At 37.3% G+C, this 5,474-nt stretch overlaps 1 protein-coding gene across 2 annotated transcripts in view; it reads left to right on the forward strand.

The window, feature by feature from the left end:
• Positions 1–5,474, forward strand: part of Ubqln1 (ubiquilin 1) — a 41,996-nt gene that overhangs the window by 581 nt on the left and 35,941 nt on the right. The gene's annotated exons all lie outside the window — the stretch shown is intronic.

Consider the following 5,474-nt stretch of genomic DNA (forward strand, 5'->3'; position numbering starts at 1 on the left):
CTCCCGCTCCCCGCCCGCCGAGCCCGCACAAAGGAAAGGGACCCTGCGCGGGCCGGGGTGGTTTCACCAATAAAAACGGGGTGGGGAGTGTGCTCATTGTGCGTGTCCGCGTGTTACGGGGGGCTTTGGGGTGAGCTGCACGTTTATAGTTGGTTGTGCGGCTTGAGGGCTGAAGGCTTTCCCTCATCTTCCGGCCTTTTACCAAAAATAAGTAAATAAATAAGTGGTTTTCGGTCATATGCTAAATAATGGTACTAGGATTAACGAGAGATGTGAGTGACTTCTTCATTGCCGACTTGCTGTCTCTCATTTAGTGTATTTGTCATCTTTTACATGCCGGTCCTTGGGTGGGTTTTTGTTTTATTTTAAAGAGATGATAGCGACGTTTCTTGTACACTAGGAATTTGTGAGTAAAAGTCTGGAGGTAATGGAGAATTTTGCCGAATATAGTGCTTCCTCTCCAGAAGTACAAATTTTGCAGTTAAGAGGTGCACAACAATAGGTGGTTGTTGTTGATCACGTCTTGGAATATTTTCAATAATTCTTGATCTGTGACAGTCGGTAACAAAGTGAACAGTTTAAGGGAGGGAGCAGCCCGCAGTTACTGTAATGTACCTTTTAGTTTCCCCAGGGTTTATCTAGTTCCAAAGGCTGTGTGTTTGGTGAGGCGGGAGGGAGTGTATCAGTTGAGAGAAATTTTACCATCAACTGAAGCATCACTCTTTGTTTCCCAATATTTGCTTGACGCTACCCTACCGGGTTCCCTGTTACATTATGGGAGTTTCCCTTAGTGTTTTTGTGTTTCCCAACATGAAAGTTGAACGTTCCAACAGAAAAGTTGAAAGAATTGTAGTGTGGAACCTCTATGTTCGCATCACCTACAAATAACATTTTCCTGAATTCTAATCCCATCTTACTTTTTGAGATGTGTTTCAGAGTTTCACATACCGTGTGTATCAACTTTAAAAGGCACTTCAGCAATATGCTGTTAACTTAACTAAAAATATATATGTATTTTTTTAGTGTGTGTAAGTTTGATATGCAGGAAAGGCACCTGGTTGTCGTTCTTGAGTTTTCACAAATGTTCCCATCTGGGTTACCCAAGTCCTTAAGATGTAGGATATTACAATTGATTAGAAATTTTTTCTGTTATCCTTTTCTTGGCAGTTCAGTCAACTCTGTCCCATCAACCTGTTTTTATTTTTTTTTCACCAGATTAAATTTGCCTGTTCTAGAACTTCACATAGCAGCATCTTTTGGTTAAGGCTTTTTTATCCATTCAGCATAGTAGTTTTGAGATTTGTCGTTGTATGTAGTAGTACTTACTGCTGTATGAATATACCATAATTTATTTAGTCAGTGTTGAGGTTCACCTTTTTCCATTTAGCTACTATGAACCATCTTGTACAAGTCCTTTGGGAAACACAAGATTATTCTCTGTGGTTGAATAAGAAGTGTAGGGACTAGGTGATAGGGCCTCTCTGTTCAGATTAATAACAGAGTGTACTGTTTTACGTTGAGGATGCCCCACATCCTTGCTAAAATTTGGTATTATCAGTCTTTACTTTTAGCCGTTTTTATGGATGTATAGCCATATTAAGTTGTGAAGACTTCGTGTTTTGAAGGATTTCCAGGTTAGACCTCCACCATCCTGGCTGCTTTCAACATTTTATTGCAGAAGATTAAAAATAAAAGTAGTAAGCTGGGTGTGGTGGCGCATGCCTGTAATCCCAGCACTTGGGAGGCTGAGGCAGGAAGATCACTGCAAGTTTGAGGCCAGCCTGGGATATAAAGAGACCCTGTCACCTCCCACCCCCACATACACAGTAGTATTTCCTACACAGGAAGAATACTTGTCTAGGTGAGTAGCTGTGAGGATAGTTTTTAGTTTTCATGATAGTGAAATTGAAATTATAAATTCTGTGAAGCTTTATATTTTACCTCAAAGTAACCAAAGTGAATTTTTAATACATAAAATTAAAGTTTTTTTTAATAGCAAAGTTTTATTAATGGTAGAAAAAGAAACAGGTTCAGTACAGCATGTTTGGACCAAGTAAAAGTAGGAAAAAAGGTACACTGGATAGTGTGAGGGCAGGCCCCTATGCAAGAGAGAACACAGTAACTGAAACTTTTTTGAGGTAGCAATTTCTGATGGCAGTTAATTTTTAAGCTTTGACTGTTGTTTTCTTTTGAAGCAGAAGATGTAAAAATTGAAGCTCAACTCTGCACCATGACCCTGGAGAGAAGTTAAAACTACTTACAGGTTTTGTTAAAGGAAGCATATAGAGGAAAATGTGGGAATGAGAAAAAGCAGTTTTAGACGATTTGTTTGTAAAATTTACTTGGAGCACAAGAAAAGACCTGCCATTTTTAATTTAAATTTTTCTTTACAGGGTTTGCTATATTTAACATTTCTACAAATTAAAATTGGTCATTGAGGTAGCTCTTTGTATAGCTCAGTGGTAGAGCAGTTGCCTAGCTTATGTGAGACCTTGTATTCAATGTCACGCACCACAAAAAAAGAAAGAAAACAGCTTATTGAAAAAATATTTAATGACTAGTATTTCACTAAAAATCTTGAGTAAGAAATTGGAAATGCCAAACCTGATAGCTCATGCTTGTAATTTCAGCACGGAAGATGGAGGCAGGAGGAAGGATCACTGCAAGTTTGAGACCAGTCTGAGCTACCTTTAGTTCAAGTTCTGCCTGAAGTACATAGTGAGATCCTGCTCAGAAAAAGACAAACAAAAAAGAAATTGGAAATGGTGCTGGAGGTGTTTGTGGCTTTGGTAGATCCCATACATTCTGAGAGTGCTCAAGGTTCTGGTTCAATTCCAAGCACCAAAAAAAAAAAAAAAAGAAAAATTAGTAAATAATAAAAATTCTTGGGAAGGGAAGAGGGTAAGCAAAGATCACCAGAGGGTAATATTTAAGGTTTGTGTTTTCTGTTAAGCAAATTCCATTTTCTGACATTTATTTTTTTTTCAATTTTTTTTTTATTAGTATATGTTTGCAATACATAATGATCACATTTCTGGTGGGGAGCTGGTTCATGTACATAACACCTCTCAGTTCTTTTAATTCTCTCCACTTCATATCTTGGCTCCCTTCCCATTTGTAAGAGATGGCTCACCCTATTTCCTATTACAGTTATCTTTTATTTTGCTCTTGATGTTTTGAGTTTCATGTAAGAGGAACTTATACATTTGTATTTAAGCTTATGTGTCGGATTTATTTCACTTTAATGTGATCTCAGGGTCCATTTTCCTGCACATGATTCAAGCTTACCCTTTTTCATGGCAGAGCAGTACTTTGTTGTATATAAATACCACTGTCTTTATTATCTGTTGGGCATATAGCCTGCTTCCAAGATTTAGCTACTACGAATAGTGCTGCTGTAAACATGAATATGCATGTGTCACTGTAATATGATGTCTTTAACTTTTTCAGGAAGATAACCTAGAATCCATTTTCTATCACTTATAACATTTTTCGTTATATAATAAAGACTCCCTAACATGTTATACTGAAATGGTACTTATGAATATCCCCTGATTGAGTGAAATTTATAAAATAAATGGTAGGTTAATAATTCATTTTCATATTCCCCTTTGGATTTCTGTTTGTATATAATCAACAGGCAGACCCAGTCTGCCTTAATTTTATACAGTGCCATGTACAGTTGGTATTTAATAAATGTTACTTGTTTGAAGTACGTAAACATTTTGCCAAATTAAAATTCATTTGTCATGGAGAAGTGGAATCCACTGAGTAATGTTTCTATTCCTAATTAAGGATAGTTGGGACAGTTTATGTTTCAAGGTGGTTTCTTTAGTAGGGATTTTTAAAACAAGCAGATTTTTAAAAAAACATGTAAGGGCACAAAGTCACCGTGTATGGGATTGTTTTCTGTTAGGTACTCGTCATTAGCTACTAGAAATAGCTTTGGATCAACAAGAAAGGTAGAGTGGACTCGTGTGAGAACCATTACAGTTAGTGCAGAGAAATGGAGGAGAGCTTCCGTATAACCTTTAACTCTTACTTTGGAATTTTGTAGATCTTTATAGTGTGCAGTTTCGAAATGTGAAATGCTCAGACAGTGTTTTGGGCAATTCTTTCTTTTGGCGGTTAAGAGTAATGCCTCTGTGAACACCCATGGGTAAGTTTTTGTGTGGATATATGTTTTTGCTTCTCATGGGTATATACCCAGGAGTGAAATTGCAAGGTCCGATGGTAGCTCTGTGTTTAACTTTTTGAGAAACCACCAGATTACTTTTCAAAGTGCTTCCCTATTTTACATTACCACCAGTGCATGAGGATTCCAGTTACCACATTCTCAGTAATGTTTGTTACTGTCTTTCCGATTACAGTCATCTTGATGCCTGTGAAGTGGCATCTCATTTTCATTTGCTTTTTATTACTGGTCCTAAAGCAGAATTTTTCACTGTAGCCTGGGGCTCCCTATTACCCTTTTAGGAAGACCATGAGACTAAACTATTTTCACAGTACTGTACTTCTGAAATGTTACTTGTGTTATTCAGTCTTATTCTCAAAAAACCTTTGACCAAAATGAATGCTTACCAGAGGCTTTAAGATACAGAGTATTGCCAGCAAGTAGGAGAACCCAGCTGTCCTTTACTTATGAGACTACAATGACTTGCAAAAATTTAATGCAGTGCTACTCTTACTAGGAAAACAGTTTTTTAGAAGACTACATATAAGCATGTAGTGGGTTTACTATTTTTTAATATTTATTTATTTTTGGGTACTGGGGATTGAACTCAGGACCATGTGCTTGCCAAGCAAGCACTTATACCACTGAGCTATATTCCCAGCCCCTATTTTTTGATATTTTAGAAGTATTTTTTCAGTTTAATTTCTAGTACCATAAATATCAGTAGATAAAACCTACAAAAACTCGGGTTCTGAATTTATAAAATATACTTAGAACAACAACAAGTGCTGTAGTGTGGAATATTTAATAGGTAAGTAGGTACTTAAATTTTCATTGTCTGTTTCCTAGAAACTACAGTGCCCTTCTTTCATTCGTCCTGATTTTTTCACAGCTACCTCCTAGTCCTCCCAAAATTACTTCGGAACATCCTTAATCAGATCATGTTACTGTCTTATATAGACCTAGGGGCTTTCTGTTGGTCGTAGAATCTGTGACTGTCTACTTTATTCTCTGCTGAGGCCTTGCTTCTCCTTGCTCACAGCTCCCAACATTGACTTTGTAGTCCTTTGACCTGTCACTACATTTTTTTTCCTACCTCAGGACTTTTGTACAGTTTGGTTTTGCTACTTTGCTTGTTTCCCACTCTTTGCAGGGTCCCACCCTGCAAAATCTCAGCAAAAACGTCAGTTCCTCAAGGAAATATTCCCGAGTCCCTGATGCATTTTCTCACAGTCCTTCTATTTTTTTCACAATTCAAAATCATATATTTATGTGACTAATACTTCTCTGTTGGGGGGAC

This window comes from Chinchilla lanigera, unplaced genomic scaffold (genome assembly GCF_000276665.1).
Source record: "Chinchilla lanigera isolate Chin_1 unplaced genomic scaffold, ChiLan1.0 scaffold00031, whole genome shotgun sequence".
Taxonomy (NCBI): domain Eukaryota; kingdom Metazoa; phylum Chordata; class Mammalia; order Rodentia; family Chinchillidae; genus Chinchilla; species Chinchilla lanigera.